Source organism: Balaenoptera physalus, assembly GCF_965194825.1.
Source record: "Balaenoptera physalus genome assembly, chromosome: 15".
Lineage (NCBI taxonomy): Eukaryota > Metazoa > Chordata > Mammalia > Artiodactyla > Balaenopteridae > Balaenoptera > Balaenoptera physalus.
This window is the reverse complement of record NC_138894.1, coordinates 5,189,093-5,216,548: the sequence shown is the minus strand read 5'-3', so window position 1 is coordinate 5,216,548 and position 27,456 is coordinate 5,189,093.

Genomic DNA, 27,456 nt, shown 5'->3' with positions numbered 1-27,456 from the left:
GTGTATATATATATATATATATATCACTTTAACAGTTTTTTCTTATATTAGAAAATTACCATAATATTACTACGAGTATAGAATTACATAATATACAACAGTTTGGGGCAAATATTGCCATTTCATGTTTTCCAGATGGAGGTAAATCTATCCCATTCGTTCATTTCCTAAATAAAATTTAATCTCTTTTTTCAAGATAAGAATTTAAAGATTGAAACAAATAATATTAGAGAATGACAAAAGTGCCTAGAACTGATCCTTGCAATTCAGATTTATTATAGATTTAAATCAATAACCCTACAAAGAGGGCTTGCTATACCCCTCTATTCATTTTTTAACTTTAAAAATATTTCTGTCAGTCTTTTGTATGTAAATATATTTTTGGACATAAAACAGGTCACTTTAATAGACATTGAGTCCTTGAATAAGTTATGAAAATTTATAAAGCCTTGATTTTCAGAAAATGAATAATAATGAAATACACTTCATAGAGGTTTCTTGTGAACTAAATAGGATAATGCATATGTATTTATAACACAATGCCTGGCATGAGGTAAAGTGCTCAAGAAATATGTCATTAATTTTATTGAAAATGTTTGCTATTTTTTATTGACATAGTTTTATCTTAAATATTTGAAATAGATATAAACTTTTTAGTATTTCTACGGTGAACAGTAATTGGCTAGATTACTGGGATGCTAGCTTCTCTCCTTCATGTTAGATTACCCTCAAATCATAATGACAAATCTTCTGTGGCATCTCCTAGATGTATCTATGCCAGTCCCTGCCTCCGTTCCCAATACCTGATTAGCCAAAATTCGCTTCACCTTGAGCATCCTATTCAACCTGCAGCTGGTCTCATCTACCTTTTGAATCTATTCCCCACTAACTTTTAATACAATCCTTTTCTCCAAAAGGCTGCTTTTTAATCTCTATCCTAGGATGCCACTGTTCCCAAGCAGATGTTTCAAATCCCTAAAAAAAAATTTAAAAAAAATTTATTTCCGACCATGTGTAAATTGCTCTAGCATAGAAAAACATAAAAATTATAACAGTGTAATTTGTGAATCTACTATATAACCATGTTACCAAACTTGAACAGAGAAAGAATTTGAAAAGAAGAGGAAAAAAAACCTGAAAACAAACTGTGCTGATAAAACACATTCTCAGTTAAAATCTCAGTGATTGAGCATAGTATATTGAAGGATTAATACCTCATTGGGAGTATATTTTATTTAGGAAATAGAAGGATTCATCTCAGGATGATATTAAAATCATTTATGACATAAACAAGTTTTAAAACACCCTATATCTATAGTTATTTTAAAGGCATGAAAATCCATTCCAAATTTTAAAAATTAAAAATAAAATAATGCACTTACACCTGTACCAAGACTAGAAGGACAATTTCTTGACATGAAGAAGGATAACTATTCCAAACTAACACATTGCATATAAGCAAAGGGCAAGACAGGGATGAGGGGGAGAGAGAAGCATTACATTTAGGAACAAATGATACATGCTTAGCATCAATTCTTACAATTGCAATATGACATATAAATTAATGAAGAGTATAAACATTGTAAAGGAGAAGAAATTTTTTATTACATATATAAAATTTCTTCATCTATTTGAAATACTCAGGAGAGTCAATAATAAAAATATATATACAGACAATTAAATTAACAGAAGAGTTCAATAGGAAAACTGACAACTAAAAAATAAATAAAAAGTCAATAGATTTTCTAAAGTGAATTAGAGTATGCAATAGAGAAAATCCCATTCATACCTACTAAAAAGTGGAAAGGAGTGGGTAGATCCAAGAGCAAACAAATAAATACATGCACATTCATTATATCAGTCACCCTTCGTTAGCTTTATGCTAGTATTGTTACTTACCATTTGCTACTCTTACACTCTAGCTATATTTAAATCCTACAAAGCTAGTTTATGTTTTCTCTTAACATGATGCAACTGTAGATAAAACAATGATGCTCTCAAAATCTTGCAAAAAGGGGATACACATCAGGCCACTCACCAGATCCACTTCTGGGGTTGTAATTTGCCTTCAGCCAAGATCCCACTTGGACATACTGTAATCTAAAATCTGATTATAAAATTAAATGCCACCACCATTATTCATCGTTCTTAAAATAGTAGAGGAAGTAGAAAAAATTAGGGAAGGATTGGTTAATATCTTCAAATACATACTTAAAATATGGACTTGTTTCAATTTCTAGAGCTATGTATTAGCCTGTATTTGGTATTTGTGAATTCCTTTTCCTACCACTGTTTCCCTTTCTTCGTCTAGGGTACACAGAGTCTAGAAACTCAAGGAAGTGCACTTTTATCAATAAATGTGATGTGATCCCACTTTATATTCCATCTTTGGGGATTTACACCCTTAAAACACATTCCACACATAGTTCTTAGATATCCAATGTAAATTGTCAAGATTTTGTACTTGTCCCCCTGGGAATGTTGTTCTCTGATTCTGGTTATAGATCTGAAGTTAAAAAAGAGACAGTAAATATGAACCTTGAGGAAGATGGGCTTTCTTTTGCAAGAGACTGGTTCATATACGGGCAGTATAAGGTCTTTACCTCCAGAACGAGAAAATCACACCTGACAGGAGAAGACCTGCTTCTGTTGGAAAGGCAGGCTCAATGCAATTCGGAGAGTCAAGGTTCTCAGAATTTTCTGAGTCCAGTCAGATGGCCCCTCTAATCTTTCCCACTCCTCCCAAATCAATATCATAAGCTTTACATAGAAGGCATTGGAGGCTATACATTCAACTTGCTTTGTGATTCTGCTACAGGAACAATTAAGACTTGGGGCTTGTTTACCTATTTCCGTTCCACAGTTCAAGGACGTAAGAATTAAGTTTTACCAGAACTGCAGTTTTGGTAAGATGTAATTTTCTAAGAAAATAACTAATTCTCAAATTTTTAAATGTAGTGTTGTAATGATGAAACTTCTAAGTATCTTTCAGAATATTTATAGAAGTTATTGACCCCTTTTTCGTTGCTGATAAAGTTTGTTGGTGGTATTTTCTATCTAGATTAGTCTTGAACTGTTTACTAATTATTCAGCCTATTGGAATATGGTCTCTCTTTCATTAATGTTCACTCTAACTTGATTATTTATTTCCTTCTTTAAGTTGTGGTTTACATTCTGGCATCTTGAAATAAATAAGATAATTGATTTTGGGCTTTTTTCTTTTCTGATATATGCATTCACAATAACGTTGTATACATTATAATAGCATCACAAAAGTCGATATGAAATATTTTCTCCTAATTCAGATCATAATTTTTATTTTCATATTTCTTTCTTATTTGATGAGTGAATATTACCTAATTTCTAAAATTTTGGGAGTTTTAAATAAAATAGCTGTTTGTCATTGATATCTAGTTTAATTATACTGTGATCAGAGAACATAGCTTATATAGTTTATTTCCTCTGGCATTTGTTGTTTCATGGGCCCAGCATATGATCAGTTTTGGTAAATGGTCCCTGTACCCATGTATGCTGATAAATACTATCTATTTCTTATGATATGGTGTTTTAAATATTGTCAGTTAGGTTACGTTTGTTGATAGATAACAGTGTTACAATTTCTGCTTACTAATTTTTTGTCTGCTTTTTTGTTGTATTACTGGAAAAGATTTGCTCAAATAACCCACTATGTGTTTTTAGTCTATATCTCCATTTCTTTTGGCAATTTTCTCTTTCTCTACTTTGATGATATGTGTTTAAGTATATATAACTTTAGAAGAGGTGTATCTTATATTTTGAAACTTTAATCATTAAGCATTTCACTTTATACTTTACAATCATGTCTTAAATTATATTTGTTTGAAATTAGAATATCTACATAAGCTCTTTTTCTCTCTCCTTGAATGAATCATCAATTTTTCTTTATGTGAAAATTGTTTGAAATTTGAAAATCTTTTCACCTCTGAAGGATATTCTTGCTGGATATATAATTCATCTCTTATCAGTTTTGGAAAATTCTTGAGCATTCTATCTCCACAAACTGCTTCTGGTTTTTTTCCTGCTTCCTCTCATTTGGGACTGCAGCTATTTTTCCCACATGTTCAGCTCATTTCAGTGGGGTTTTTTTCCTGTGTGATTTTGTCTGAATTTTCATTGTATCTATCTTCTAGTTTATCATCTGGACTTTATTGTTTTTAGAGCTCTATTGAGCTATATTTAGTCAGTCGTTAGCTGTATCTGTTATTTCCCAGCTATTGTATAGGTATCTGTATTCTATTTATGTACACACCTAGATCCTTGACACAGCATGCATGTATGAGCTCTCAGTTCTCTAAGCTGAAACTCCAGGTGGTTTTAATTGGATTCTCTGCTTAGGGTCTCATCGGGTCAAAATCAAAGTGTTCACCCTACTCGGCTCTCATCTGGAGGCTCTAGAGAAGAATCTGATTCCAAATTCATTATAGGTTTTGAGTCTAGTTGTTTGCACTTGGAGGACAGAGGTCCCTGTTTTCTTTCTGGCCATCAGATGGGGGCTTTCAACTCCTAAGTCACCCACATTCTTTGACATGTGGCCCCTTCCAACTTCAGAGGCAGGAACAGCAGGTTGAATCTCCCTCAGATTTGAGTGTCTGTCTTCTGCTACTGACCATAAGAAAACTCTCTGTTTTAAACTGTCCATGTGATTAAACTAGTCCCACCTTGTTAATCTTCTTATCGTAACATTGGCTAATTAGTAATTTAATTACATTCCTTTGCCATGTAACCTAACATAATCGCAGGAATAATGCAAGATGGAAAATGTCATGGAGCCCTCTAGAATTCTGCCTACCAGAGTTCATGTCAGATACAGAATATCCATTTGAAGTTTTCCCTGAATTCTCCAAAATTTGTTTTACTTTTTAAACATGTTCATTCATCATAGTCATTTAAAGAACGGGACTGATTACCCCAAAGTGTGAACTATGTTATACATCTGTCTCTGTTGCTTAACTTTTTTTACCCCCATCCTTGGTTATCTTTATTGAATGCCTGTCACTGTGTATGAAAAATTGTAGATTTAGTTTGAGACACTGGATGACTTTATCTTCCTCCACAGGGGATTTATTTATTTATTTATTTTTATTTTAGCAGACATAACAGCTAGCAAAAATCATCTGAGATTGAGCTGATGCGACAAAAGATTTAAATCTTTAAAAGGACTCTTCTCATTATGATTTATCTGATTCCTTTTTTAGGATTACAATTTATAACCTGTGATATTTATCAACCACTTCTTACTTGGTGGACCTGAGATTCAAATCTCATTCTTTCCTTTAGAGACTGCTCAGGGCCCTACTCTGCTTTTTGAGTTGCTCTCAAGCTATTTTCTGCTCAGCTTTTCCATCTCACATCATAGTTTTAGAATTATTAAATGCATCAAGGCATAAAGTATTACAAAATATTAGGCTCCCCTCTCTTGGCTGATCTTTTCTTCCTGATTTGAATGTCTCTGGTCCTCATTGTTTTGATAGTTACCTGATGTCTCAAGCAGATGGGCTTAAAAAAAAAATCCAGATTATAGTTGATTTTATTTTAATTAACTTTATTGAGGTAAAATTTACAAACAACATACACATTTTAATTGTGAAGATCAATGAGATTTGACAAGTGAATATACCCAATGTCATCATCACTGCAAAATTAAGACATAAAGCATTTCTATCACCCGAAAGATGCCCTTGTGACATTTCCCAGTTGTTCTCCAACTCCAGTCCAGAATGACATTGATCAACTGACCATCACTATGGGTCTGTCATTACAGAGTTTGACATGAAGGTAATTATACGATATGATTTTGTTTTGCCTTTATTGTTCTGACTTCTTACTTCAATGTAATATTTTTTTGGAAATTCATTCATGTTGCTACACATATCAGAAATGTGTTTCTTTTTATTACTGAGTATTATTCCATTATATGAAAGAGTTTATGCATTTACCTAGAGACAAATATTTGCATTGTTCCAATTTTTTAATATTATGAATTAAATTGCTTTAAACCTTTTTGTACAAGGTTTTGTGGACATATGTTTTACTTTATCTTGAGTGAGTATCTAGGAATGGTGGTACTGGGCCTTAACATAAGTGGTTATTTAGCATAATAGAAATGATAAACTGATTATCAAGTAGTTCTATCATTTTACATTTCCCACAACAATGTATAAGAGTTGCGGTTGCTCTATATCCTTGTCAACACTTAGTATTGTCATTATCTTAAATTGTAGCCATCCTAGTAAGTGTGTAATGACATCTCATTGTGGCTTTAGCTTGCATTTCTCTTAAGAATAAAGATGTTGAGCATTTTCCCATGCTCATTGGCCATTTGCACCCATTCTTTGCAACAATATACGTGCAAATCATTGCCATATTTAATTGGGTTTTTATCCAAATATTGAGTTGTAATGGTTCTTTAAACATTCTAGGTACATATCCTTTTTCATATATACATATATATGAATACATGAATATTTTCTTCTAGTGAGCATCCTTGGTTTTTTCATTTGAATGATGTATTTTGAAAGCCATCTTTTAAAATTTTAATAAAATGAAATTTATCAATTTTTTTCCTTGTGCTTTTTTTTCTTATCTAAGAAATTATTGCCTACTTAAAGTCTGCAAAGATATTCTGTCATGTTTTCTCCAGAATTTTTTCCAGTTTTATATTTTCCACCTGGGACTATAAACTATTTCAAGTTAATTGTCATGTAGAGTGTGTGGTAATGGTTAAGTTTGTTTTTCCAGGTAGATCTTAAGTTATCCATCACTATTGGCTGAAAAAGACAATCCTTTTTCCTCATCGAATTATATTGGCATCACTATCAAAAATGACAATATATGTGGGTCTATTTCTGGACTCTCTATTCTATTCATTAATATATATGTCTATTCTTACACCAATACCACACACTATTGATTACCTCAGCTTTGTAGTAAGTCTTGATTAGGTAGTGTCAGTTTCAAATTTTGTTTGTTTTCAGAATTATGTTGGCTATTCTAGGTGCTTTGCATTCCCAAGTAATTTGCAGAATCAGCTTGTCAATTACTACACCCCTAAAAAAAAAAAGCTGTATGACACTTTGATTAAAATTGTGTGGAATTTATGGATAAATTTTGGAAGAATGGTTATTAGATTATATTAATATAATATTCTCCTAATCAAGAAATTTTGTATATCACTCCAATATTTAGATCCTCTTTAATTTTTCTTTGGAGTATTTTGTAATTTTCACTGTACAATTATGTATTTGTTTATGACACCTTGTCCGATAGTTTTTCCCTGACAATTTGTATTAAACACCACCTTGCTCACTATCTGTCATCACCCTGTTTTATATTTCTTCATAGAACTTATCATTGTCTGGTATTATGTCATATATCATTTTGTTCATTTTTCATTGCCCACCTTACTTAATGAAAGCAAGATCCATGAAGACAGTGGAGCTAGTATTTTCCTTGTTACTGCTCTATCACCAGTGCATGGTTCGTTTTTGACACTGACCAAACATTCATCAAAGAAATGAAACAGAAGCATTCCCACTCTAGATACACTATAGTATGTCTGTCTACAGAAAAACTTCCTTGTTCCATACCTTGTGTCGTGGACTTATTTTTTCTTTCCAGCTTGGTCTTGGTTATCTCATTTCTGCCTTACACCTATATATTTCTGTGATCCATCATTTCCTCCATCTTGATTGGACTTTCCTAAATAAATATTTTCAGAGAGTGAGGCTTTTCAGGGAGAGTCTCTCTAAATTTTCCTCTTGAAGGCTGGTTTCATTTATTTTATCACTGAAGAGTAGGAAAGAATAAGGTTTAAGATTCCTTCCGATTATTTATTATACATATCCATGTTTGTTTTCTACAGGAGCAAATTGGAATGCTTGGCTTTTTAGTACGTGTTAAAAGAGCTCTTCTTTTCCATGTTCTAAAATGAGGTCTTCAGAGCCCACCTCTTTTAGAGATAGTGTGGTGTAGAAACACTACAGATGCACACTCTGTGATAGAATCTTAGCTCAGCTAACATCTATAACTTGGCCTTCTTGTGCCTTACTTCTTTCAAGCTGTAACAAAGTACCTAACTCATGGGTTTATTGCACTGGACCTAATTTAATAGCTTAGCTTATGTGTGTGTAAAATACACACACACACACACACACACACATCCTTCACTTAGAGCAGTGTCTGATATGTCTCCAGAACTTTCAGTTCAATACCACAATTTCAAGTGCACATATCCTCAATAAGGTACAATAAATAGAATAAAAGCACATAAAACTAATTGGAGAATTTTTGCCACTCATTTGGATCATATGAGAAATATAGGATATCTCTTCATAAAAGATTATGTATTTAATAAAGTGAATAAAAAGATATTTAAAGATAATTCTAAGTTCTTATTTTTTCTTAACTCCTAATATACGACCATTATGAAAGTAAGAATGGAAGCAATTGTTAATAACATTTTAATATGTTTTTCATATTATTAATTAATTCTACTTACACCAGGTGCAAAATCTACCCAGACAATGCTTTGCTCAGAAAATATGGTATTATAAACTTTGTCAAATTTGGGAATATTTTTGCAAGCCACAAAAATAGCTCAGAATTAACTTATACTTTTGTTTTTAACCAGGCTCTTACTCTTCAAAAAAAATAAGTTAAAATAAAACATAAATTACTAGTATTGTTATTTTTTCAATATATAAAATGCAATGGGTAGGATAATAAAATATAGAATTTAGTCATATAATAAAGAGGTGACTCAGTGACTTCAAGGCCTCGTTTTTTGTGTGCATACTTTAGAGTCATACAGAAAAGATTTAGAATGAATGTAAAAGGATATTTTATTGGCTCTTAACCTCAGTGATGTCATCCATGTATTTGTAAAACTGATAACATTGTAGAGAAAGCATAATATGAAGAACCAAGGAAATATGCTCAGCTTCTGATATTGTCTTCTTCTTAAGCTGTATTTCCTTTCTTTTATAGAAATTGAGTTGAAATAATGGTTCTAAAATATCTTCCTATATTAAAATTTTCACCAAGACTTCATCAAGAAGTTTTTGGAAGGGATTCTATTATTTCACATACCCACTAAACATTAATTGAGAACTAGAATGTAGAATTCTACCTGGGCAAGCATTTTTGTTTATTTTATTCAGTTTTATATCCTGAAAGCCCAGCACAGATGCTGACATTAAAAAAATACTCAATAAATATTTGTTGAATAAAGGATGAGGGAACTGACCTAATAAAATTCAAATATTAAATATTAAATGAGAAAAATAACAAAATAAAAATTGGTATTATCATGGGGCCCTCATGCTCTAAAAATCTGGAGACCGCTGACTTCTGGTCTAATGAATTACAAGATTTTTATGGGTCTCTGGAAAATTGTGTCTTCTTAGCCAGATACATATTACTTCAAACCTAAGTTAAAGAGGAAAATTTTATACATACGATTTTGTGTATTCATTTTCTTAGCATTTAAAAATAAAAACATCCTTTTGGCATTTGACAAATACTATCAAAGTGAATAAATTGGGAATTAATCACATGTGGTCATTAGGGCTTGATGTTTGCTCATCTATGCTGAGACTGAAATCAATCAAATGAACTAGCCTGTGTACAAAATGTCAGTTGATTCTGGGCTTGCAAACAATAAACCTAATAAAATTACTTTTATTGAGCCCAGATATTATTAAATTAATAAAATACATTGGGAAGGGTTTTTTAAAAATCAGTTTTATTTCCATACTCATTTTTTAACTAAATAAAATTAACTTCAGGCTTTGCTCTTATTCTTTCTTTTTCCTGCTTGTTTTGTTGTTCACCTTGATACATTGATATTCTTACTGCTTGATCTATTGTAATAACCTTTTAACAGGTTTCCCTGTCTTGGGTGTCTCATCCATTCAATTTACATCAAATGGATGGCACTACCTCTGTCTCCTCTGATCAAAAACCTGCGGGGACTCCCCATCACGTAAAGAACAAAGTCCAAATTCTCTCCCTTCAAGAAATGATCCCTGCTGCTTCTACCTGCCTCTTAAATATATTTCAAACACAGGCATTTCTCTCCATCACTACTGCCAACATCTTCGTTCAGCCTTCCTCCTCCTTCATTGCAGTAGAAACCTCCACAACTCTGCTCTACTCTTGCTGTCCTCTACTTATGTCATATGGACACTGGAGTTAATTTGCTATTAGATCCATTCTCAACATTTTCTCTGCTGATCTTTATCACAGGGAACTATTTCCTAGGCTTCATTCTTCCTGGTTGGTTTCACAGTAGGTTATGAAAATGGAAACGTAATTCCAGCTTCCATCCAATTGTCACTTCCTCTGTGGCCCCAGTTAACACCAGGAATGCCAGCCATGGCTTTCTCTTGCATCAGAAGCTCTGTCTCACCACCTGTTCCCTGTATCCTTTCAGCCTAATGGTAAGTAGTGTCTTCCAACCGCACCAAACCTATAGGTTGCCTCACTATCCCCTTTATGCTTTCCTCATTCTTCTTTAACACTATGAATTTTCAGTAATAAATGCTTCAGTTGGAAGCATCTGAAGTTTTGTTTGTTTGTTTGTTAGTTTGTTTTTCAGACTGAGCCTTGATTGACACATGCATCTTCCCATTATTCTTGGGATGAAATTCAGTGGCCTTTACCATAGCCTGTGAGGCCCTCTGTGACCTGTTTCTTGCTGACACCAGTGGCCCCATCTCTCACTACTCTCCTTTTCACTCACTGTAAATTCACTTTAATAATACCCTATTCCTGCTGCTGGGAACACTCTTGCTTCCGCTGAGTCTAGGAAAACCCTACTCATCTTTTAATTCTAAACATAAATACAATTCTTTATGGAAACCTTCACTGACATACAAAAGTTATGTTTTTCCTTCTGTACCTTAGATCGCTATCAACTATTTGATTGCATAATGATTTGGTTAAATTACTATCTCCCCTACTAAGCCTCAAATACCAGGGATTGCGTGTAGACCAAGAAACTAGCAGAGTGAGTGATATACCGGTGACACTCAACAAATATTTGTTGAGCTGCCCTCACTTGTACAACTTTAAAAATTACTGGGCACTAGGTACTATGGATACAAAGAATCCATATTCTGGTGGGGAAGAGAAACAAAGACATACGATTGCGATAAATAACATGCTAAGTGCCACGTGGGGGGGATATAAATACAGAGTGATATGGGAAAATCATAGAGCTGGCTCTAGCACGGACTGGGGGAAGGAAGTTGTTGAAAATCCCGAAATAGCAAAATTAAAACCATGAAATTAATAAATAGTTATTTAGTAACAGTTTATTGTGCGTATAAGAATAGTTCATAAACTGGAAGCTTCCCAATTCAAAGACTGATATGAATCTCAAGGGCATGAAGTTACAGGATGGCTCATAAAGTGAAAATGAAGAAGTTGTTACAATGATTGGTTATTACCATGGGCATTTCCAGATAGCAGGGAGTTGGTTAAAAGTCATTACCTCATACCATTTTTAGGAAGATGACTTAAGTTTATTCTATGATTGTCAGAGGCATTCATAAGAAATAACCTAAGCTAAGTTTCACTTACGTTCATGACATAAGCTAGATTTGGTTTTGCTTACGTGGCTTAAATGTTTTTTGCCTGCTCAGGGAATTTTCAAGTCTCGTCTCCATTTTGTATTTAATTTTAACGTTGGGATCGTTAGAATGACCAAAGTTATACTGGTGAACTTGGAAATACAGATATTTAAAGGAGGAAGTCTCAGTTGTAAATGCACCTAAGAATCCAGGAGTATTAAAAAACTCCAACGTCCAGGCCTTGTCCCTGAATAAATAAATTAGCAATTCTGATGTAAATCCTTGTTTTTTGTTTTTTTGAGGTTTTTTAAAATTCTATTCTGCAGCCAAGATTCAACATAACTGATATATTAAAGGACTCCGTATGTGCAAAAACATAGAAATGTTAAAGGAACCTGAGACAATGAACTTCACACAGCGCACTTCCACTTGGATTGCTGCAAAGGTTAACTGAAGACGAGGAGATTAAGATAAAACACCAAAAAATGAGTCTACAGAAACAGGGACTGAGTGAAAAACTATTTTTTTTCAATGTATAATGATATAAATGAAAAACTATTGGAAAATTTTAAGCAGGAAACCGGGGATCTGATTAAGTGAGAAAGATCATTCTGCTAACTGCATAAAAATAAATTATTAGGCTAGACAGAAGCCAGCTGTAGTCCTACATGAATATGATTTGGAGACTTGTTTGCAGGGGATCAAGACAAAAAGCCTGTGAGAGATGCCAGGGGTGTGTTTGCAAGGAGCTGCTTCTGGGCTTTCCCTGTCCTGCTCTGAACCTAAATTCTAGTATCTTTGTGACTAAAGGAAGGTAGTTCACAACATACATCTAAAAATAAGCATGATACAATCTTAGGTTTTTAAACTGCAAACACCTTTATTTCATACAGTTTCCCAGCTTCAGAAGCCTGAATTTTGAGGCCCTGCCTCCACCTTGTACTCACTGAGCTTAAGGTGTGATGACGTCATCCCTGAGCAAGCACTTCCGGGTCAAAGGACATTGACTATTTGCATCTGATTTTAAGCAGCGTTTTTGCTCTATGCAATCCATTTACTAACGGAATGATCATCCACAGTACTGGGGGGGAAATTCAAGCAGCTATTTTTCTCGTTTCCTCTGGACCTCGACAAGAAAAGTTTCTGAGGGTGAAAGGGCAAAGTATAAACCACACCTCACAAGGAGAAAAACAAGTGTGCGTCTCCGTGTGTCTCTGCACCTCAGGGCCCAGAAGCCTTAAACACTCCCTCTTACTAATCTTGAATGTGGCTGGTGAGAGTCCTGCTCAGATGGCTGCTGTCAGGCTCAGGGGACCACGGGGCCAGAGCCCCTTGGGGATTTCAAGCTAGAGACTCAGCCTTTTCCACCAGCTGTATGAGATTGAATAGGGCCACCCTGAACAGTGACTTTTCTTCCACGTCCGTAGGAGACAATCAAGCACAGGGCGTATTTGGCCTCATGAGTGCCCTTCTCTCTTGATGCCCCATGTGGCCAGCTGCTTCAAGTGCCTCTCATGCCAGCTCTCACATCAGTTAAGCTGAGGTTCCTCAATTGGTCCCAGGTAGCTGAGGGTGTGGGGTGTTTTAGTTGGGACTAATCTCTGGTTCCCATATGGGGACAAGAATATTATTACACTTCAGTCCACTAAAAAAAGCCTCAGTGGGGAAGTGAAAGCTTTGCAGGTGTTCTCCCTAATAGACCCAAACATTGCAGCTTGTGTATACTTTTATTTGCAAAGTGTTTTTCTCTGTCTGCATGTTTAGAATAAGACTAGTGTAAAGCACTGCTGTTTAATTACTAGCAGGGCCAAAGGTTTCATTTTAATTCAGGATTATTTAAATAAAAACATTATTTATAAATGAAGTGCTGTTTTCTGTCCAAACATGTAAGAATGCTGCTTCTAGCTGAGATCCAATGCTGTTACAGAAGAATTAAACGTTGTTTCTGTGTTTGTGTAGGGTTTTTTTAGAATTGGGATTTCTATTAAACCACTCATTACTTTAATCATGCCCAATTTTAAGATAAAATAAAACAGTGAAACACTCTTATATAGGAGTATTACATTTACACCAATACTGATTTTCTTATACACCAGCAAGATGTCAATATTATCGTTTTTCCATCTGGTTGATAAAATCCTGTGATTGGCATCATAATTATTATCATGATGAAAATGTACATTAACATCACCCTATACACATTACTTGTTACTTTTTGAAGCATTTGTACATTCATCTTTAATCAGCATATATTTATTGAGAGGCTACTTTGTTCTGAGCACTGTGCTTTAGATGTCAGGGGTTGCAGTCAATTTGGAAAAAGACTTGAAATACTTACAGAGCAATATCAGATTGTGATATTTTATCTATATACTTATCTATGTAATTATGTACTGCTTCTTTACCAAAAGCATTGAGGCAGCTTACCAGATAATGTCATGAAAATTGTCACAACTTTTCCAGATCTGTATCTTCATTCAGAACATTTAAAAGTCCAAGAAAATAATCCATAAGCCTTTTCTTTTTCAAATGTAGTGTGTAGATTCTTGAATGAGGGAAAGGCCAAAAAAAATACCAAATGCTCCTCAAAATATTCTCATTTTACTAATCATTCATCTACTCCATGATTGATTAAAGAAACATTTATGGTTGACCAGATGACCAATGTGAAGAAACAACAAGACAATCATAAAGTGCACTCAACTAACAGGTGGTTGGTTAGGATGATTAGTTGGAGCTTTCTTTTCTTTTATTGGCTAAGATGACCAAATTTTATTATGAAATATTTAGCAAAGATGGAGTGCATTGAATCATTAACCCATGTTGGAACACATGCGTCTTAGGAAAGAATTGAAGACAAAGAAGTTTGCAATTCTCTAAGAAGTGCCCTGCAAAAGGGGGATTATATGCCATCCTCATGGAAAAGCAATTCATCCATTTGCCTTTAAGTACATAAAATTTTAGGTATCTCCACATGTGTATGAGAGGTAGTGATTACTATTTTGCAGATTCTATGGAAGATATATCTACAATTAATTAATTAACGTGATAGTGGAGACTTTGTTAGATTTCCCAACTTTCCCTCCTTCTTTTCTCCACTTTCCTGCTTGTGTCTCTAGTGAAGTTCCCCTGTACTTAGTGTGGAGGTCCCTTCCTAATGATGTTCACGTTTTCGTAGGGAACAGTGTGCTCATGAAAGATGACTAACAAGATATTATATTTTAAGCCTTCAAATTTATCTTTTGATGTGAAAAACATCTAGAATGTCTAAATATCATAATAATGGGCTGTCTGTTCTTCACACTCATAAGACTGGGTTTTTCATTTGTTTTTTTAGAAATCTAATGGGTATAATGTGTAAAGAAAAATATTAAAGGCAAAGTTGAAAAATAAATATAACTGCAGCTGAAAACTGTCATGCTTAATTTTCTTCAAAGCATTTTGTTTAGTGGTTCGTATTTGTACTAGTAAAATTTTAAAAAGGCACTCCATTTTTCTGCTGATATTGATTTGGTAGAAATTTTAAGTCTCCTAAATATTGTCTTCCTACGATTATTATATTAGTCAATAGTAGTAACAGTAATGATAAAATCAACATTATTATAATAATGTTGATTATGTTAATCCACATTATTATAGTCGAAAATGAAGTTTAAATAAAATAATTTGGTATACCATTTGGAAAAATTCTGTTTTATTAAGCATTTGTGGACATTCAAATTTTCTTTTATTCACTTTTTCAGAGATTCTTTATTTCAAGGTCAGATCTTTTCACAAATAACTAAAATTATGCAAAATTGCTTTCAAAATAACTTGGAACAGCACACGTGGGAGCAGAATAGTTTTTGGATAATGACAGGGATGAGCCTTTTCTCAGAACTCAAGCTAATAAATTAGAGCTGTTTAAGGTCTGAAAAATTTCAGCTAGTGTTTTTCTCTCCACCTTGCCTTACATACCTCAACACAACCCTCCTTTCCCTGAGGGCATAACTTGGGAATAGACATAGGATATTGTATTTTCTGAAGATACACAGCAGAGCGTTAGAGAAAGTGTGGCTTGGTGGGCAGATTGCTGGATACATAGACAAGGCATTCAGGCATCTAGTTTTAATCCCTTCCTCTCTGCATGATACTTGATTGTGATCATGAAACTGAATTGTTTGAATCACATGAGCTTACCTTTAAAAAAAGAAAGAGGACTATCTGGCAAAGGCAGGATGAACAACAATTTGTGATTCAAATGTAACTACCTCATCTTAATGGTCTGTTTTGACATTATATAGAACTCCTACTTTGAAAATGTTGTAGTTGTCATCCATCTTGTTTCCTTGTTTGACTGACATACTTAAATTCTTTATCATTCTAATCTATAAAGTTATAAGAGGAAACACTTCTAGCCAAACCACTTGCCTTCATAGCTCAAAGGTATTTCTGTACAAGCAAATGAAGTTAGTGTATTTCATGTGGAAGAGAAACCAGCAAATATATGAAGAGGTCAGTTGGACTTTATATCCATTTTAGGGCTGATGCAGCTCATTCTTCTCTCACAGAATCTGGCAGTTCCCAGATTCTCATAATACAATGTACTCTGCATATATTACTTTTCATCTTAAAAAGTCCCCAAATTAGGAAAACACTCATTCAAATAACAATATAAACACATTTCCTTATTAAACTAAAATGCTTAGGCTAACTTTTGGCATTTATCTGGGTATAACTGCAAGTGGAAAGTATTAGAATTAAACCATAGAGACAAAAATGAAATGGATTTTTAAGCATAGACTATCAAATATTATTTCTCTTTTTTTATAAAGCTTATAACTAAAATAATAGGTTTTAGAGGTTGTCACTTTTGCTAACAACTTATATTTTTTATTTTTCTGTTGGTCTTCATACCTTGACTCATGGTTATAATAATCTACAAACCCTAATTTCCACCCACAAAATGCATTACAGAAAAATGCTAAATGACTAAAAGAACAAAATTGGACCTACCACTTGTATTTACTATAATAATTCCTTCACTATTATAGATAATTAGCATTAATGCTATAACAAGTGTTCAGTTTGAGTTGCTTCATACAAAACCACAGTCACGCAAAGTTATTGATCTCTTAGGAATTAAGGTGTTGTCCTTGGGTCACAGTCTAAGAGTCATAGAGAAAGGATTGGGTATACCTTAAATTACATTCAGAACACATGTTCATTATTCATTTTAGCCAAAATTTTCAATATCTGACTTTGAAAATACTTTTCCTTCTTTGTTTTTTTTCAGAAATCCCAAGTGTCTAGTAATTGTCATTGGAAATGCTGATTATGAATTTAAATAAATATAAATTATTCCTTTTGTCTGTGAGAAGGAAGTTGCAATATTCTATAATAGTAAGATTTAAAATACAAAATGATGACAGTATTGTTTTTATTCTACCTATAAAATGGGATCCCAGTTTAACAGGCTCCTTCTTTTCTGTTTGCAGTGCCTGTTTCACAGGGACACTGACCCCACGGAGAGACATGGGTACATAGAAGTCATAGTGGTAATTGGGGGAATCGTTTTCAGATTCAAGGAATAAAGAGCCAGTTAAAACAGAGGAATGATGTCTTCTTTAAGACATTGGTAATGTAGAAATTCAGAGTTCTATTTGCATTAAAATGACCTCTGTGGAATAAAAAAATAAATCTAGTACTTGGCACACATGCTTAGCACACAGTAGGCACTCAATAAAGCTTATCAATGAATGAGCAAGTGAACAAGTGTGTTCATAACCATTAAGTTCCAGAGGTTTCCTCAGTTTCTCCAATGTCCTTGCCAGTCCTTGGTTTCTGGTAGAACTTACCTACTCTGTTTCCACTTCCTGGGACCCTCTGACTTACCACACTTCACCAGACCTTTCTCCACTCATACCACATTATGTTGAAATTAACTTTTTACATGATGGTCTCCTCTGTTATACTGCTGAAGTTCTCTGAAAGCAGAGCCAAGGTCTTCTTTTTCATTGGGTTCCTGCCTAACTGCTCCCTCTCCCTCCTCCTCCTCTGCCGACTTCTTATCCTCTCTCATTACATCCATCTGAGGCACTCGTTTCAAACCCAAATTATATTGTATTTTTACTTTATTAAAATGATTAAAAGACCTCCCACTGCACATGCGAGAACACCTAAACTATTCCATTATCTGATGTTTGTCTTCTCCACAGTCTTTGTGTACTTCCCTCCTTTTTGTCCAATGTGCTTCAATCTTACTACTTTTCTTTCAGTTCCTTCAGTAAGTCCAATTCTTTTCTATTTCAGTTCCTCCTCTCCCTGGAATGCCTTGCCTTACTCCCAACTCAGCATGCAATGGCAGCTCAGCCTTAAGATCTCAGTTAAAATATTAACTGTTCATGGGAGTCTTCTCTTATTTTTCCGGTTTTAATAAGCCGATCTGCTGTGCAGTGTGCTTTTTCTTCATATGAATGGTTGGAATTTATAATTAGATATTTATTTGTGTGAACTTCCTGGGGTCAGGGTCCATGTCTGTTCTAATCGTCATAATAAAATTAGCCTTCATCATGGTAACTGGCACATAGTATATTCTTATTAAATATTTATTCAATAAATGAATGCATCTTTGTTTTGATTCCAATTATGAACATTCTGAAGGAAAGAAGAAGAGACTAAAAAATGTGGGGAAAAGAACAGTTGATGAAAAGTTTTAGAACACATAATAAGAACCTGACTTTGAATGGTAACATAATTGCTGGAAAGGTGGAAACAGGAAGTTTAAGTTTGTGGATGCCTGATTGAATCAAAAGGATGGAAGTGAAGCATCACTCCATACACTCCACATAAGAACCTCTTAAATTATATTTGCCTATTTTAATGTTCACAGAATATTCTTATGTGAAAGAGCACTGAAAATAATGCACTGGAGGAAGCAGGGGTCTCAGGAGGTTGACTGGGAAATCAGATAGATGCCTTCTTACCTCCATAGACGTTCAAGGGACCAATGAAGTAGTTATTGAGTGTAACCAGAAGTTTTAACTCTGTAAACAATAGCATATACGTGCAACAAAGTCTCAGGAGTTTACTCGTTTATTAGTTTTTCACCTTCCTGAAAAGTGATCAATATGATGGCTTTTGACAGTATTGAAAAAGTAAAAAAGGAATTGCTGGGATCTGCTTCTTCCATCATTTTGTTCTACTGTGCATCAGACTCAAGTTAACTCTACAGAATTTTTATTGTTCCCTTCAAAATGCTCAAGATAAATTACAACAGGAGAGATATTAGTATAGTTTGTTACTTACCAAAGACATGAACAAAGTGAAAAATACCCTTCCATCGTAATCAAAACATTATTGACTCTTTTTTGTACCAAATACTGTTCTGAAATCCTTTTAAAACTCCATTCATTACCCATTCCACTTGAAGGAAGGCAGGATAAGTAAGTTAATAGAGATAAAACTCAAGCCAATAAACATGAGTATATCTTTAGCAGATGGCATAGGTATAAAATTTAAGTTGTTAGGAAGGATAAAGGGATAACATGTTTTATGTATATTTGATTTACTTATTTTATTCCTATTTCCTATTAAGTTGCACAATTCTCAGTTTGCTGGACTACATAAACTCCTAAAAACAAACAAACCAAAAAACACCTGCTGCCTGTTACCATAGTGCTACTGTATATATTAAGAATTCTCTACATATCCTGACATTATGTGACTCACATGCAGTGCAGTTAAACACAGGGAAGACCAAATGTCTGAGTTAGTAATCTAGATATCCTGGCTCCTCATCATTTGTGTGTGTGTGTTTGTGTGTTTTTCCTGCAAACCTCATTCTTGAGAAAGAAGAGTTTACTGTCACTCCCTCGACTCCATACTTGAAGTATAGCTTTTGTCCAATAAGTGACTGAACTTTCTTTTGAAGGTGCAGTGGCCAGCTGAGTAGAATGGCTTCCCCACTGGCCAAAACTGAAAATGGAGCTCTAGAGGCATCAGGCTTCCATCAATGTCAGCCATCAATTTGTGTCCACTCAAGTTCAGATCATTAACTCAGTGAGAAAAGTTGCGGGATTTAGAAAGAATCTGAATGACAGTCTTAAACTCTCAAGGCAAACTATTTCCAGTGTTATATATTAAATAATGTGAAGGTAAGAATTATTTAAGTAGGACCTGTACCATTTCAATATAATACCAAATGTTTTGTTTGTCTTATGAATCAGTTGTCTGGGGATACCAACAAAGGGTAGAGCACAGGGCAGAATCATCCTCCAAATAGGATTAGTTAAGGGAGTAAGTGATGTAGCAGTTGTATTTTACAATATAAAATCATACTCAGTTTTAGAATATTGGCCATGTATATGGAGCTATGGAGAAATGTGTTAAGATACGATAATCTTCCTATGCTAGCCATGAATTTTATTTTTAAAATCACATTTTTCCTATTTTTAAAGAAATAAATAGTTTCTAAATCTATCATTCTTTTTGTTTAAATATATCATAGAGACCAGGTTCTCTGACCACAAAGCTATAAAATAAGTAATTATTAGAAAAACAGCCCTGTCTCAAAGAAAAAAAAAAAGAACAGAAGAAAAGAAAAAAGTATGTATTGGAAAATGTGAAAATATTTATTGATAATGTATATAATAGAAACTATCAACTATTTATAACTGAAAAACAAGGAAAACACTGCCTATCAGACTATTTAGGATACAAATAGATCTATAATTATAGGGAAAGTTGCAGCATTAAATGCATATATCAGAAAACTAGAAGATCAAAATCAATGAGTCAGCATTCAAATTAAAAAGCTAGATAAAGAATAGAATATATCTAAAAATAGGTGAAAAAATAATTTGTAAAACTGTGAAATTCACAAACGGAAGAGGAAAAGAAAAGACATAGAAGATCATTAAAACAAACTGATTCTTTGAAAAGACTCACATAATAGTAGCTTACAAATTTGATCAAGAAAAAAGTGAGGATAACGGCTAAATTACCAACTTTGGAATTGTAAAAGAGACGAAATTTCTAAGTGCTGTAGAAATATTTTAAAAGATTGTAAGAGAAAATCTGTACTTGTTTTAGATAAGATAGACATTCTTGTCAATAACTAATGACGTTAAAACTGTTCTGGTTCAAAGTTTTCTATACTATTTCTAGGTCCTTAATTCTGTACCATGTTTAATAACTCCATCTATTAGTTCCTTTCTTTATACTATTTGCAAAATTAATTTCAGATTGATTAATAAGCTAAATGAATAAAGACAATTTCAAATTTTTTAAGAAAAATTAGAGAAAATTTCCTTATGACTTTCAGATAAAAGTGATTAAATAACTCAGAAAATCACAACCCATAAAACAACAACAATAATAGTAATAAATAAAATTCTCTACAACAATAAAAACAGGATAAATCAGGTTTAAAAAAAAACATGGACTGGGGAAAGATATTAATAGCACATCATTAAAACAGATTCACACCTTGAATACCTTTTAAAATTCATAGAAATAAAAAAGTTAACCTAAATATAAAGGGGCAAAGGAAATGAACAAACATGTAAGGAGCTGATCTGAATCGTTAATAAATATGTAGATAAAAGCTCAACCTCTCTAGTAAACAGAAACTGAAAAATGCAAATTGAAGCAGAAAAGAATTTCTACTTCATAACCATCACACTGGCAAAAATAATAACGTCTAGCAATAAAATTTTTGAGAAACATGGGAAAATGGAAAGTTCATATACTGTTGGTGGGATTAAAAACTACCAGCAATTAAACTAAATATGTAATTATGTAATTAAATTAAAGAGTAACATAGCATACAACTCAGCAATTCCCCTTCAAGGTACCTACCCTAACTAAACTCTGAAAAAGGAACAAGAATTGCTATTGCAACATTGCATACAATAAAGAATCGAAAGAAAGTCCAAAACACAAGAGGGAAATACATATCATAGTCTAGTCATAAAAAAAAGTACAGCAAAGCACTCAAAATGAATAAACTAGGTCTAAATTCAACAACATGTAAAATCGGGGAGACAGATTTTGAGAGGAAAATAGCTACAGAATGCAGAGCTCTTTATAATTCTAATCATGTGAACTTTAAAAACAAATAATGAACAAGTCATATTTTAGTAACTAATACATGTGTTTTAAAATATAAAACATGTACCGGATTGATGCATGTCATCTTTGAATATGTACCTCCAGGAAAGGTGAGGATAAATGGAGAAGACACTCAAAACAATTATGATCACAATGATTATGCAGTACATATGCAAAACATATACATTTGTAGTGCATGGGTAACGTGTACCTGAGCATTTTCTATATTCGCAGTATATTTGAAATATCTGAAAGAGTTAAATTAAATTAAATTAGGCAAGACCCGGTTTTCAAGGGGCATAAATGAAACTCAAACTAGTTAAAGCTAGTAGAAAATTTATTGATTCCTGACTTAAGAATATACAGGCAGCAGGCATGATGGATCCAAGAGATCAGATAATAACGTGAATAGTTTCTCTTTCATTCTCATTCTCTCCTTGGGTCTTAACCCTATGTGCTTTCTTTTTCCCGTTTTATCTCAGCTTTTCTCAGCTTCTTTCATTCTGCCTAGCTCTCTCCACATGATGGGAAAGATGCTCTAAGACAGCTTCCCCCTTACTTATAAGGGCCTTAGTCTCTGCATTCCACTATCTCACAAAGGAATGCACTATTAAGACCAACCTCTCAAAATGGCACTGAGTGATGCTGCATTGGACACAGTCTCCCATGGGCCACGGGAGGGCGGGGCAGACACTCTGCTGTTGTGCGTTAGTCAGATCTCATTGGTTGTTTATGGCTAGCCTCTCTTCTCATTGGTTGGTGACCTATTCTGGAAGATCAGCTTATGTGCTGCACTGGTTACTCACTATTTTTGATGATATCTCTTGGAATGGGGTCTTTCAATGGTTTTCTTGTGTGTGTGGTATATGAGGTCGGAACTCTGATTAACAAACCAATGGAAAGGAAAAGGAAACCTCCCAGAAGGAACTCAGGCAGGGCAGACAAGTTAACTGTTAGCAACTAAACACAGAGAACAGTAGACTGACATAAATCCAATGTTAATACGAAACTTCAACATACTGCTCTCAGATTTTGACAGATTGACAACAAAAAAATAAGGGCACAGAAAATTCAAATAAGATAATAAATAAGGTAGGACTAATATGTTTCTATCCTGTGGAGAACACAGCTTCTCTCACTTTCATGAAAAATTACTCATGTAATGGATGAAAAACCACCTCAAAATATCCCAGACTAAACATTTTTCAGGCTACAACTTCTGATAGCAATTCATTACAACTATAACTATTCAGTAACTAAAGAAATGAACAAATGACTAAAGTACATAGAAAATAACCTAAGACATGATACTCTAGAAAAACTATTGGGTCCATGGAAATAAGTACATTCTTTTGAAAATAACGAAAGTAAGAAGAGTTCAGGAGAACACATATCCATCACCGTGTACGGTTTGCTTCCAAAGTATCACTCATTATTATCAAGCTTTGACTGCTAGTAGCCCACCACTGTTCCCAATCTTTGCCCTCTATCCAGTGATCTGCGTTTAAGTATCATAGATTCTCTTTAAGAATCTAGTGAGAGCTCTTTTCCCTTAAAAATGCACACATACAATCATAAATTCATGGACATACACACACATGCACACACACACAAATACTGCATATATTTCAAATATGCCAAAATCTGTTTGTGCATCCCAAGTTTAGAATTTCTTCTTTAACCCTTTGATTTTACTTTAGCATCAAAAACAAACCAAAAAAATATCCTTTTCTTAATATTTTGACAAACCTCTGGCTATTGTCCCAGTTTTATGTTCCTGACACTGATTCCCACAATTGTACCATCTAATACTTACCCTGAGGAAAATTGTCATTTCCCTGAACACAGCAAAGAAGCCAGATAACATTGCTTTTAGTGGAGGATGGAAACCATTGTGTGAAGGGCAAGTAAATACCTTTGCTGATACCTGGAGATGTTTTCCACTTGCTGCGAGTGAGTAAAGATCAACCTCCAAGCCTTGAGTCACCTTGATGATCTCACAGGAAAAGTGCTCTAGCCAAAAGTACACATTACTTTTCCTTGTTTTCTGTGGATTCCACAAGACCAGGCTGGAAGATTTAAGTATGACTATACAGAAAGCGAAGAGAAAGCCAAAACAAAATAAACAAAAGGTAACATGCACATAGAAAAAAACCCACTTCTTACGACACAATGATACTATATATGCTGATAATGCTAATGATGGTAGACATCCATCTGTGTTACTTCCCACGGTGGTCCAATGTCTACACCAGGATATGTTGCTAGTAGGAGCACAGTAAATATTTACTGAATAACTGAATACACAATAGCTTACTTTTCATTCTGATTTCTTGCCTAGGTCCTAGTCTATTTCTGTCCAGTGGAGGAAAGTTCTCCATTTCAGCTCTCAAGCATGACTACGTTCTGTTAAGCTCAGATCTAGGAAAGGGAGTGAGAGAGCCAACTTCACTACCTGCCTGTATCTTACTTTCTAGCTTCAGTTTCAACCTCACTCCTGAATGTTTGACACCAGAAATTCTCTCAGAAATCCTCACCCTCTGCCCCCACTCCTTAAAATAATAGTAATCTGCACCAAAGTCTTAAAAGAATACTCATAATAACCCATAGCTCAAGAAATCTAAAACTACCAGAAAGTGGGTTAATTGTACTAGGTTCCACTCAGTGGATATGTTACTTTAATATCTCTACTTAAGAAGAGGTCCTCGGATTCTTAATATAGCTCTTGTGTTTTGTTTGTATTTGTTTTCCTATGGCATATTAAAAGATGATCAGCTTATTTAATCAGCAGAGGAGTGCCAAATGAATTACAAGGAAATTAGCAGAATAGTTGAAATAGCTGAAATAAAAAATGGGGAAAACTGAAATATCAAATATTACTGGTAAGGCTATAAATTGATACAATCAGTTAGGCAAATTATTTGTCAGTATCTATTAAAACCTTAACATAGTAATACTCTATAGACAAGCAATTCCAATCCCAGATATGGGCCTAATAGAAAAGTATACAAGTATTCACAATGAAAAAAATGTGAAAATATTGCATAACAGCATTATTCTACAATAGTCAAAAACAGATGCAACCCAAATATTCATCAACAGTAGAATGGACAGATAAATTGCAGTGAATTCACACAATAAAATCCTACATAGCAATGAAAATGGACAAATCTTTTGCTACTTGCAATAACTCAGAGGGAACTCTGGTGAAGAATTATAAGACATAGTGAGTACATACTGCATGATCCCAGTGGGCTTTATTGATATTAAAAATGTATACATAACATCTCCCTAAATAAATGCATAACTTTCAAAGAAAGGAATCAAATTTCCCTTGTGTAAATATATCCACCTTGACTTTGACTTCTGGGAAGATGGAGTAGAGATATTTTAAGTACAGCTAAAATCCAGACATTATATGTAAAACAAACATAAGAAAACTCTAAAAGGTGGAGAGAATAAAGCGGACTGTCTAGTGATCTGAGGACCAGAGAAAAGTCTTAGTGGTCAAAGTCCCTGAATTTTCTTTTTGCTGCATATATGCCAGACACGGAGGTGAAGGTGCCAATGACCCTGAAATAACAGCACAGACAAAAATGTCCCAACAAAAGCCAACTCTTTATTTAACCAAAGGACCAGGAAAGGGGAAGACTAGAAAGACAAAAAAAAAAAAAAAGAAAAAAATCTAACATTTGTTATCATCAGAGTTCCAGAAGGAAAAGAATTTAGGACTGAAAAGTACTTGAGTGAATGACTGTGAACTTCTCTCAAATTTGCGAAGACAAATAAACACATATATTTAAGTAGCTGAAGAAATACAAAGTGAGATCCATACCAAGACACATCATAATTAAACTTCTGAAAACTAAAGACAAAGAAAAAAATCTTGAAAGCAGCCAGAGAAAAACATCTTATCTGTAAGAGAAAAACTATTATAATTACAATAGATTTCTCATCAGAAACCATGGAGGGCATGAGGAAGTGGCATACTATTTCTAAGGTGCCAAAAGGAAAGAACTGTCAACCCAAGCGCTATACCCAGCAAAAATATCCTTCATGAATGAAGGGAAAATCAAAACAATATCAAATGAAGGAAAACTAAGAGAATATGTTGACAGAAGACATACCCTAAAACGACTACAGGATGTCCTATAAACAGAAAAGAAATGATTTTAGAAAAGGAACATTGGAACACTGAGAAGATGAGAGAAAACAGTGAACCAAAAAATATGGGGAAATACATTAGATTTTCTTTCTCGAGTCTTCTAAATTATATTTTATGATTGAAGTGAAAATCATAACATTGTCTGACATAGTCCTAAATATATGTAGAGGACATATTTAAGACAATTAAAATATCAACAGCAGAGGGTAAAGAAGCATAAAGTGAGGTAATGTGTTTCTACCACACACGAACTGCTAAAATAATGATGCTAGTAGATTATGATGAAGTTCGTATGTTTAATACAGCAAAACCACTAAAAACGCTATTCAAAGAGCTACAATAAAATATACAATAGGTAAATCAGAATAGAGTTCTAAAAATTATTCAAGAAACCCATCCAGAGGTATGGAAAAAAACAGGGAAACAAATATCAGAGAGAAGAAACAAACAAACAAACAAAATCCAAAAAATAAAATGGCAGACTTCAGCCCTAAAATGTAAATAATTATATTAAATTTAAATGCTTTCAATACACCAACTAAAATGCAGATATTAGAGAAGTTGATAAAATATATTACTCAGCTATATAATGTATGTAAAATTCATTAAAAATATAATATTATAATCAGATTGGATTAACAAGATGAAAAAAGATATACCATGAATGTTCTAAATAAATGGAAAGACATAACATTTTCATATTCATCATAAGACTCAACATAGTAAAGATGTCAGCTCTCCCCAAATTAATATGCAACTTTAATGCAATTCCTTAGATAAAATACAGATGAGTATACAATTTATATGGAAAAGGAGTAGACTAGCCAATACAATTTTTAAAAAGAATAATAAAGTAGAAGAAATTGTTCTGCCCATTTATTATAGCTTATTATATAGCTACAGTAATGAAGGCTGTGTAGTATTGAGAGTGATAGATACACACAGATAAATGAAAAGAAACAGAGTTTCCAGAAATAGACCCACCCAAATATGCTCAAATGACATATTTTTGGCCAAGGTAACAAGATTCAAAACAATTCAGTGGAGAAATAATAACCTTTTCAACAAATGGTGCTGAAGCAATTGGATATCTATGAGGAAAAAATAAACTGTGACTTTAGTCTCAAACCTTATACAAAAATTAAGTTATATAACTCAAGATGAATTACAGACTTAAATATAAAAAATGAAACTGTAAAACTTTTAGACAAAAACATAGGAGAAAATCTTGGGAATAAGACTAGGCAGAGTTCTTAGAATTTATACCAAAAGATAATCCATAAAAGGAAAAATGGATAAACTGGACTTTATCAAAGCTAAAAATATTTTCTCTGTGAAAAACTCCACTAAGACAAATAAAAGCTGTAGAGGCAAGAAAATATTTGCAAACCACATATCTGACAAAATCTAATATCTATTATACATAAAGAACTCTAACAACTTACCCCTTATTTAACAGTAAAGCAACAAGGTAATCAGAAAATGGGCAAAGACAGAAAGATAAATTTCACAGAAGAGGATAGACAGAAGAATAGCACAGGAAAAAATGTTTAACAGCATTAGCCATCGGGATATGAAAATTAAATC